Source organism: Panthera onca, chromosome B4, assembly GCF_046562875.1.
Source record: "Panthera onca isolate mPanOnc1 chromosome B4, mPanOnc1 haplotype 2, whole genome shotgun sequence".
Lineage (NCBI taxonomy): Eukaryota > Metazoa > Chordata > Mammalia > Carnivora > Felidae > Panthera > Panthera onca.
The window spans coordinates 116,757,397-116,769,052 of record NC_138345.1 but is presented as its reverse complement, the minus strand read 5'-3'; the positions used below and the strand labels follow the sequence as shown (position 1 = coordinate 116,769,052).

At 41.9% G+C, this 11,656-nt stretch overlaps 1 pseudogene; it reads left to right on the top strand.

Annotated features, from left to right (window-relative positions):
• The first annotated feature begins 4,417 nt into the window (after nucleotides 1-4,417).
• Nucleotides 4,418-5,689, top strand: LOC132695284 (small ribosomal subunit protein eS24 pseudogene; annotated as a pseudogene).
• The last annotated feature ends 5,967 nt before the right edge of the window (nucleotides 5,690-11,656 follow it).

The window sequence follows — 11,656 nt, the reverse complement described above, 5'->3', positions numbered from 1 at the left end:
CTAAGGTACTGAATAATGTGTGCTGTGATGAATTAATCTCTTTATGAACATGGAGCAGGTTCAGCCTAAAGAGGAGAGTAAGGAAGGAGAGAAGCTGAAGCAACAATGATGAGAAGGACAGGAACACAGTGGAGGGGGCCAGCACCTTTGTGTGAATTTGAAAAAGACTCCTCTTCTTCAAGACATCTTACTGCCATCTGCCTCAATGCTGTCGTAATATGCAAATGTACGCTATGATATGAATGATACCCCCTAGAGTTGTTCAGCTACAACCTGTACAAGTCCTAGAAAAGCCATATAAAGATTCAAGGATGGGTGAATAACAGGAAGTAAGAAAGAAAAGCTACATTGGTAAGAAGTATGAGAACAGAGTTTATAAATAAAAGTGGTATTATGGACTGAATTGGGTCTCCCCAAACTCATATGCTGAAGTCCTAATACCCAATGTGATTGTACTTGGAGATAAGGTCTTTAGGGAAGTAATTAAGGCTAAGTGAAATCATAAGGGTAGGGCCCTAATCTAATATGGACTGGTGACCTTACTAGAAGAGGAAGAAATACCAAAGCGCTCTCTCTGCATGTGCCTAGGGAAGAATCACGTTAGGATATAGTGAGAAGGTAGCCATCTACAAGCCAAGAGAGGGGCCTCACCCAAACCAACCCTGAAGATATCTTGATCTTGAACTTCTAGCCTCCAAAACTGTGAGAAAATGTCTGCTGTTTAAGCCATCCAGTCTTTTGCACGGTAGCCCTAGCAGGCTAATACACGGGTGGGGCGGGGGGCAAGGGGAAGGAAAGGTTTATCACAGTAGAGAGAGGGCAGATATTAGAGGAAAAGGAAGGACAGAAGAGGAAAGGGGTTCAGTTCTTCATACCGCATCTGGGACTTCATGAAGGAGGGAGTTTCGCCGACTACAATGAAGTCCTCTGGTGGTTTGGTTAGTCCCTATAAGTGAGGCACTACTGCCACCTGGTGGCAACACACTTAATCCAGTCCTCATTCTCTCAAACTTCTTTTGAGCACCTGCTCTGTGCAAAGAAGGTTGCCAAGCAGAGGGAATAATATTAGTAAATGTTGATTAACACCTGCTATGTGCTGATCTCTGTCCTATGTGCTTTACACACACACACACACACACACACACACACACACACACAATTTAAGATTCACCACAACCCACCACAATAATATAGCAATATTATTATTGCTATTTTACAGAGGAGGAAACTGAGATACTAAGAAATTCAGTAAGTTGCCTAAGAGCCTACAGCTAATAAGTGAGAGAGTCAGATCTTAAACCAGGAAGTCTGGCTCCAGAACTCTTTACAGGCATCTTTCCTACTCTTATAGTTTCTTCCTAATAAGAAGTAAATAACCAGCTAAGGGAGTTGTGTAAAATACTAACAATTTGAAATGATAGCATACCATTTTTTTTTTTATGTTTTTGAGTCATGATCAAGAATCCTCAGGGTGCCTGGGTGGCTCAGTTGGTTAAGCCTCCGACTTCGGCTCAGGTCATGATCTCGCAGTTTGTGAGTTCGAGCCCCACGTCGGGCTCTGTGCTGACAGCTCGGAGCCTGGAGCCTGCTTCAGATTCTGTGTCTCCCTCTCTCTGGCCCTCCCCCTCTCACACTCTGTCTCACTCTCTCTCTCAAAAATAAATAAACATTAAAAAAAAAGAATCCTCCTCTTCAGCTAAAAGACTGACTGACTCATTATGCATCCACTGGGTTAGGGCACTGGCCCAGAATGTGAAAGTCCATATTCCACAGAAGCTATTTCAGCAGAAGGAGAGGGACGGGTGAAGAAATAGGTAGAAGAGGCAAACCAAGAGAGAGGAGAGAGAAAGAAACTATAGAGCTGTGCTATCCAATACAGCAACCACTGGTCCTTGTTTAAATTTTCATTTTAAAAATTAAATTAAATTAAAAATTTTAATGCTTCAATTGCACTAGCCATCAATTCATCTCAAGTGTCCAGTAGCCACTGTGGCTGATGCTGTCATAATGCACTGCATACAGAACATTTCCATCATCACAGAATGGTCCATCTGTACTGCTATAGATCCTTTATCCCGGAGAATGGAGTCTTCTCCATGGCTGATCTGGGCATAAGTTATCCAGAATCCACCTTGCAGCTGGCAGTCTGCAGGTCAGTGACAAAGTAGGAGGGCAAAAGTACAATAATCCCAGAGCAAAATGGATGGTACCTCCCTTGCCCTCTGGCCTGTCCTGGGGCAGGCTGAGAGTGAAGATGTTGAGGCTAAGTAGGACTTAGCTCCTTTTTTAGGTGAGCTGATGGGAAGCAAAGAGGCACCTTGTTCCTCCCTTCCGCTGGGTCCTGGAGCTGGCTGTAGGGTGCTGTTGCACATAACTCTCAGGGTCTCTTACTGGATGTCCTCTTAGCTGGTGGTTAGGGAAGGCAAGGACAACTTCACCACCCAGTTTCCATTTTACTCAGGGCCTTTGCTCTTAGCTGATGCTCCATTACATTGTCCAGGAGCTGCCTATCACCACACGCTGAGTTGTATGGGCCTCTCAACTCCCAATCCTATCCCTAGGAAGACCTGAATGTTGTTTAATAAAGCTCCTTTTTTGTGATAATACGTGAGCCTCTGTCTAACATTAATTTTTCTACTGTGACAAACTGGCAGAGATGGGTAATTTAGACAGGCAATAACCAGCTAGCAATATGAAATTTAATTTAGTTGGCTGCTCAAGAGAAGTCTACTAAAACACACACAGAATGGTACATAAATACACAGAATGGGGTAGCACTCGAGCTTCAATGTAACTATTGTGCACCCCATTCTGTACCACTGCCTTGTTCATTCTTTGATTCCTGTCCCTTTTCTTCAATCCCACTCTTCAGTCCCTCGATTATATTTTGTACCAGCTAAGTTCATTAGCCTCCATAAAGGTGTCCCCGCTCTAGGCTCAGTTCCCTCCAAAACACTCCTCAGCTAAATTCATTCAACAAATATTTATTCAGCATCTACTGCCCCCAAAGAATTATGGTCTAGTTCACATCGGTACAGTCAAATAGCTATAGATACATGGTAGAATACATCTACTGGTTAGTATTCTCTGGTCGCAAATGAGTGAAAATTCCATCTGGAGTAAGCTGAAAAAGGGAAGTCTAGCTCATCGAGTCCAAAGGGTGTATCTTGAATTTAGGTGGGGTTTGACCCAGAGGTTCAAACAATGTCTCCAGCAGGCTTTTTCACTCTCCTTCCTTTCTCCCTGTCTTCAGTTTGGCTTCATTCTCGGGCACAGTGTGAAGACAGAAGGCTGCCGGCAGCTCTGGACTTGCAATGGAATCATGTGTTTCTCTCCACCAGCTCCCGTCGTGTCCCAGGATTCACTTGGATTAGACCAACCTGGTTCACATGGTTGCCTCTGAATTGTGGCATTAAGGAAAGCCTCAGATCACACGGACCACCCCTAAAATGGGGGAGAGGTGCATCACAGAACTGGTAACAGAGAAGGTAGACTAGAAGCCGAGTAGATTAAAAAATAGCCCATGTCTCAATAAAATGATCAAAGCATATTAAGAACACAAAGAAATAGGTGCATAAATCTTTGACTTCCAAGTCATGGAAGGCTTCATAGTAGAGGGTAAACATGAATTGACTCTTAGGAAAAAAAAAAGCGCAGAAATTGCTGGTCAGGCAAGAGAAGGGGTGAGAATGGGAGGGAGGGGATGCCAGTGGCAAGAATGGCCTATGAGGTCACAAAAGAGAATGACCTAGGCATCCATATTTTGTTCCAGGCAAAAAGCTTGACTAAAAGCCAGGCTCTGCAGCTCTAGTGCCTGGTTGGAACCCAGTCTCAATTCTGAAACTTACTAGCTGTGTAATCTTGGCTGGTTACTTAACCTTAGGTTATTTTGTAACTTGTGTAATGTGGAACTTAACCAGGACAGTGCTCGTGCCTCAGTTTCCCCTTCTGTAAAATGGGAAAAGCAATCATACCTACTTCTCAGGGTCGTTGTCAGGATTAATAGAAATATGTAAAACAGTAAAGGTCATCTATGATAAGCCCACAGCTAACATCCTACTCAATGGTGAAAAGCTGGAAGCTTTTCATTTAAGATCAGGAATGAGACAAGGATGACCATTCTAACCACTTTTATTCAACATAGTATCAGAATTAAAATCTTTGAAACCTCTGTACTATCCAAGGCAAGCTACAAATTCAATACAATCCCCATCAAAATTCCAATTGTATTTTTCATAGAAACAGAACAAACTATTCTAAAATTTGCACGGAACCACACAAGACTCCACGTTAGCCAAAGCAATCTTCAGAGAGACGAACAAAACTGGGGGCATCATGCTCCCTGATTTCAAACTACATTACAAAGTATAGTAATCAAAATAGTATGGCACTGGCACAAAAACAGACACATAGATCAATGGAACAGAATGAAGACCTAGAAGTGAGCCCAAGTATATATGGTCAATTAATTTGTGGCAAAAGGAGCCAAGAATGTACTATGAGGAATGGACAATCTCTTCAATAAATGGTATTGGGAAAACTGAACAGCCACATGCAAAAGAAGGAAACTGGACCATCATCTTATACCATATACAAAAATAAACTCAAAATGGATTAGACTTAAATGTAGAACCTGAAACCATGAACTCCTAGAAGAAAGCATAGGCGATTAGCTCCTTGACTTCAGTCCTGGTGATGATTTTTTTAAATTGGACACCAAAAGCAAAGACAACAAAAGCAAAAATAAACAAGTAGGACTATACCAAACAAAAAAGCTCCTGCACAGCAAAGGAAACCATCACCAAGATGAAAAGGCAACCTGCCAGATGGGAGAAAATATTTGCAAATCATGTATCTGATAAGAGGTTAATATCCAAAATATATAAAGATGTATTCAACTCAATAGCAAAAAAAAAAATCTGACTAAAAAAATGGGCAAAGGATCTGAAAATACGTTTTTCCAAGGAAGACATCCTGATGGCCAGCAGACACATGAAAAGACGCTTAACATCACTAATCATCAGAGAAATGCAAATCAAAATCAAAATCAAATGCAAATCAAAACCACAATGAGATATTACCTTACACCTGTTAGAATGGCTATTATCAAAAAGACAAGACATAACAAGTGTTGGTGAGGATGTGAAGAAGAGGGAAGCCTTGTGCACCGCTGGTGGGAATATAAATATGATGCAGCCATTATGGAACACAGTCTGGAGGACCCTCAAAAAACTAAGACAGAACTACCATATAGTCATTCTCTTTTCCTCCCTGGCTGCTTGAAGCTCAGCCACCATCAAGAAGGACACAGTACCTATCTAGGCCAGGAAGTTCATGACCAACCAACTACTTCAGAGGAAACAAGTGCTCATTGATGTTCTTCACCCTGGAAAGGCAACAGTACTTAAGACAGAAGTTCAGGGAAAACTAGCCAGAACGAACAAGACCACACCAGATGCCGTCTTTGTATTTGGATTCAGAACCCATTTTGGTGGTGGCAAAACAACTGGCTTTGGCATGATTTATGGTTCCTTGGATGATGCACAGAAAAATGAACCCAAACATAGACTTGCAAGACATGGCCTGTGTGAGAAGAAAAAGACCTCCAGAAAACAGGGAAAGGACCATAAGAACAGAATGAAGAAGTCAGGGGACTGCAGAAGCCAATGTTGGTATGGGCAACAAGTGAGCCGGAGATTGGAAAACAGAAGGAATAAAGGTTCTGCAGTGACTTTATCTGTGGTGATGGTGCAGATTTTTCATGAGAGGATTAATAAGCCAAGAACTTAAAAATATATATGAGGCGCCTGGGTGGCTCAGTCGGTTAAGCACCCGACTTTGGCTCAGGTCATGATCTCATGGTTCAGATAGTAAGTTTGAGCCCCACATCAGGCTCTGTGCTGACAGCTCAGAGCCTGGAGCCTGCTTTGAATTCTGTGCCTCCTTCTCTCTCTGCCCCTCCCCTTCTCTCTCTCTCTCTCTCTCTCTCTCTCAAAAATAAATAAAAATTAAAAAAAAAAGAAAGAACTTAAAAAAAATAGAACTACCATATGATCCAGCAATTCCACTCTGGGTATTTATCTGAAGAAAATGAAAACACTACCTTGAAAAGATATATGTACCCCCATGTGCATTACAGCATTATTTATAATAGCCAGGATATGAAAACAACCTAAATGTCCATCAGTGGAAGAATGAAAAAGAAAATATGGTGTGTATGTCTGTGTGTGTGTGTATATGTATACATACAGTTATACACACATATATACACATATACCTACACTTACAAACACACACACACACACACACACACACACACGCACACACGGTTCAGCCATAAAAACAATCCTGCCATTTGCAACAACAGGAATGGACCTTGAGGGCATTATGATAAGTGAAATAAGTCAGGAAGAGAAAGATAAGTATATACCTACATACCATATGATCTCACTTATATATAGAATTAAAAACAAAACCAACCTGAGAGTTACAGAGAACAGATTGGTGGTTGCCAGAGGTTGGAGGCAGGGGGAGTGGACAAAATACATGAAGAGGGTCAAAAGGTACAAACTTCCAGTCATAAATAAGTAAGTCACGGAAATATAATGTGCAGCTTGGTGACTGCAGTTAATAATACTCTTGCATATTTTAAAGTTGCTAAAAGAGTACATCTTAAAAGTTCTCATCACAAGAAAATAAAATCTGTAGGTATGGTGACAGATGTTAACTAGACTTATTGTAGTGATCATTTTGCAATATACACAAATATCAAATCTTTATGCTGTATACCTCAAATTGTTGTAAAAAAGAAGTTTAAAAATTATGTTAATATGTCTAAAGCACTTAGAATAGGGCCTGACGTAGAGAAAATGCTAACATAAATTACTAAATAAAACAAAATGTGTTTATTGATGAATGCCGTGCCATACCTAGTTTAAAATGATGGCCTACAATTCAGTGCAACTACAGATTTGGTTAAGAAAACATCATAACAAAAGAACAACAAAACTTTACCTTTCTCATGATCATTTATACAGATAACATTAAACATCATATATAGTCCTACTCCTTCTCACACATAGATCGCCATCTATCCAGTCATACTGTTGGCAAGATGTTATCCAGTAGTTCCACTTTTTATAGGAAATGTAGTTTCTCTTTCCGGCTTTTGTTTCCTAAGGTCTAATATTGCAGACTTATTTTAGCAAAATGTTGCTCAATTTAGCCCACCCAGACTCGTGAGACAACCTGACCGAAACAACCAGGAAGGGAGAAATGGAACAGGATGTACATACAACCCACTACCTTGTGATCATTTTGTAAATGTCAGATTCTGAAATCGGGTCAATGGTCTTGTTATTCTCAGTCTCTGGATGACATTTTCTTAGTTAATTAATTAACGTGTACATGTTAGGGACTTTGGCCAGATATTCTCATTGAATTTCCTTCTTTGGAAACCCTCCAACCTCCACCCTTAAGAAACAATGACTTTTGAAATGGTCTAAGCAAAAGGAAATCTATCTCATTTGCAATGTTTCATGCAGTGGGGTGAAGAAAGGAAGTTAGAAAAAGGCCTGCGGTGAGATCAGGCTACAGTGCTGTGCTCAAAAAGGATGTGCTCTGGGGTCACACTCCCTGGTTGGAACCCACGGTCTGCTTTTTCCAAGCTAGTGACTTGAGCAAATTACTTATTTATCAGACCCTCGGTTTCTTCCTTTGTAAAATGGGGATGATAATAATGCCTACCTCGTGGTAGTAGCCAGCTCCAACAAGGCTCCCAATGTCCTCTACCTCCTGGTATTCATGTCTTTGTGTAGTTCCCTCCTATGGTATCAGGGTTGGTCTTGTGTGACCAATCAAATATGGCAGAGGTGATGGTACGTCACTTTTCAAGGCTCAGTGATGCTAGTTTAACCTGGAAAGGTAAGTTTCCAGTGGCTGTGATTTCTTCCGGTTCTAGGGGACAGAAAACCTCAATGAATCCCTGCCCTGATCACTAGGCCAGGGTGGAATGCACAGCCCCAGTGCACATAGGCATCACAGGTAAAATGTGATGGATTCGTCCTTTGGAAACACATCTGGGGGTTCAAGAAGTGTGAGCTATTTTTCTGAATTTGCATTTGGTATCTGACTATGCTCTTAACCATTAACGTCTTAGGAATTACTGTCCCTTTCAATTACCCATCCAAACTTTACACATTCACTCAGGAGAGGTTTCCAAAGCAGGATAGACAATGCATGCAGCAATCATTTGGGTACAGGCAGGAAATACTAAACCTCTAATTTTATTTATGAAAGGGGTCTGCTTCACAGATACGACTTGTGAGATGTAATCATAAACAACTGTATTTTGTTCTTCTACTGTCCCTTTAACTTTTCTCAGTGGGCTGGCATTATTTCTGTTGCCCCTGGCCAAACCCCTATGCAGGCTCATGACTTTTCTGAAGGCTCAGGTAATTGGAAGTGCTATGCTTAGGTTTCACAGATTGCAGCCTCAATGCAGAAGTTACCATGTAAGTATAAGTAAGCAAACGAAAATGGCAGAACTAATGCTTCTATTCCAAGATAAGGTAGGTTACCTCGATTTAACAAACAAAATGAAACAATGATGATCAAATCAAATCTGACAGGAAGGTAGCTCTATACGATGCAAAGCAAAATTATGAAGATGGTTATTTAAAATTAAGGATTTATATTCACCATCATTGACCATGACCCTTCCTCTCAATGTATTTTGTGCCATGAGATATTCATTAGTTACATTAGCACATGCAAAGAATTTATAAACAAGCAAAAAACCCCACATTTTTTGAGGGTGTGCCCCCCCAAATTTTTATTGATATTCGTTAGCAATTTAAAAAAATGAGACTTCTGCTTTATGTTTCCATGCATGCCTCACTGCTTCCAGAAAGATGCCCACAGACCTCTCCACTGAACTCCTACAGCATTTGTGGACTGGTCCACCTGAATACCCTTTAGTTATTCAGTCACCCACTCTGTTCTCTGGCGGTTTCATTTTATGGTCTTCATTTGCCCAATAAGGTAATGAACTTCCCAAGGACAAGCCAATATCCATGCTGCTTGCTACCCATGAAAGGTGTCTGGTAATATCTCAGAGTTGTATTTAAGCCTGCCTTGAGTACAGTTCCTTTTGGCCTAGAGTTGGGGAATTATAGGGCTTTCCTGCTCCAAGTGAACAATGGGTGAAGAGTGGGCAGAAGGAGGAAAAGGAAACATTTTTTTAAAATTCCAAAGAATCTGGAAGATTTGCTCTGTGTGATTCCTTAAAGAGCAGAAATAAAAGCCAAAGCTATCACAAAATAGCACTTAATTTCTAATTTTATGTTATTCTAGTTCAATGATTCCTCTCGGAAATAAAGAGGAAGCATTTGAGGACTGTGAAATTCCGGGAATCCAAGCTCTCTTTGACAAGCAATAATCTCAGCTTCCACTGTTCTTTCCTTCCCCCCCCCCCCACCCCTCCTTCCTTTGTCCCATCCTCCCTCCCCTCCTTCTTGGATTCCTTTCCCATCTACTGAGGACCCACCTACCACATTGTACTGAGCTGGGTGCTCTGAGAGAGTAAGGTATCCCCAGGGAAAGCTTGCCACCTTAACTGCTTTGGGAACAGAGAGAGGTTGAAAGAAACAAATGTGAACTGACTGGAAGGGCAAGAATATGTACAGTTGACTCTCCTTACTTGCTGTGGTTGTGTTCTATATAAAGTTGCAGTGAGCACTGAATTAGTGAAACCTGAACCACTGCTCCCAGGGGAAACACAGTGGGGTTCTGTGAACTTTTGGTGGCATTTCTCAATCAATACATAACTTGTTTTAATTTTTTTTTAATGTTTATTTTTGAGAGAGAGAGGGAGGGGGGGAGAGTGCAAGTAGGGGAGGGGCAGAGAGAGAGGGAGACACAGAATCTGAAGCAGGCTCCAGGCTCTGAGCTGTCAGCACAGAGCCCAATATGGGGCTCAAACCCATGAACCATGGGATCATGACCTGAGCTGAAGTTGGACGCCTAACTGACTGAGCTACCCAGGAGCGCCTTAATACATAACCTTGTTTTATGTGTGCTTCTGTCCAAAGATACCTTATCTAATACAGGGTTGATTCATTAACATCAAACTCATAGCCCCCAGCAATGTGAGTCATGCCTGAACGAAGCTTCTCTAACACATGTATGTTCTCCATGGGGCACATCATAGCGTTCCTGTGCTTAGGAAAACAAGACAGCACTTCAGCATTTGCTTGGAGGACATTTAGAACAGTGAAATGACCCCCCCCCCAAAAAAAAGCACAAAAATGTGAAAAACATGACACTAAACACCACAAAAAGGACACTTGTTTACAGTGTAAGCTGTAGGCAGAAACAAGAAGGCTCAGCTTTGCCTTGTTCAGCTTCAGCTGAGAATGTGAGCCTCAGGCAACTCAATTTTTTCACTGTTCTGCATGTGTCCACAAAGGACCATGAAAGGGCTTCAAGTACTGATTTGGGGTAACAACTAAATTTTAGTGAGTGGATGAACTCACAAATATGAAATCTGCAAATAATGAGGGTTAACTCTGTGTGTTGTGTGTGTGTGTGTGTGTGTGTGTAAAGTTCCTATTCAGAAAACTTCAGGACCAACAAGGGAAGGACAATACATTGGGAAGATATTTCTGGAGAAGGGGGCCAGCAAACAGGGGAGAGAGGAGTGAGCAGGGAATCAGTCCAGCACCTTGGCCTGGGGGAGAACAGTGGGGTGCACCCCTGGGAAAGAGTAGAGTCTGGCTGGAGAAGGGTCTGTGTTGGATGCCCGGAGGAGGCAGCACTTGGAAGGGAAGTGGAAAGCAGGGTGGGAGGTGAGGGGACGTGCATGGCTCAGCTGGAGAAGTACTAAGGCACACACCTGCCGGAGAACGTGAGAAGTCAACTATATGAGCCTCTTACTTGGGTTTGCTCAATTCCAAATACAAAGCACAAGAGCCCTTTTATAAGAAATGACAAAATACTAGTTAGTTCTTCAAACACAAATTTGTAAAGGAGAAGAATGTTTAGAAGGAAAGACTTTTAGGTAGGTCTTTGCTGCAAACGTATTTCACAAGCAAATAGCAATCACCCCTGCTCTGCAGGCAGACAAGAGAAACTGGGCTCAACGCCAACCAACCTGAGACAGAAATACTGTTTTTGAAATCAGTAATGACACTTGTCAAACCCCACACATGCTTTAAGCCATCAGAACAAAAGGTGTAAGTACCTACTTTGATGAAATACCACTGGCTACTTAGCAGGAAAAATGTAAGTAGAGCCGGAATCTCTGAGTCAGAAAAAACCCCAGTGCGGTTGAATCTTGCAATCAGGTGCACCTAGAAAAGAAACAGTAGGGACTGAGAAGAAAATAAAGTATGATTTAGATCAGCATTTCGGAAGAATTTTTTTAAGTTTATTTATTTATTTTTGAGAGGGGGAGAGAGTGAGCAAGAACACACACTGGAGAGAGAAGAGAGAGAGGGAGAGACAATCCCAAGCAGGCTCTGTGCTATCAGTGCAGAGCCCCGTGCAGGGCTTGAACTCATGTGAGGCTTGAACTCATGCGGGGCTTGAACCCAAGAACCATGAGATCATGACCAGAGCCGAAACCAAGAGCCAGCTTAACTGACAGAGCCACCCA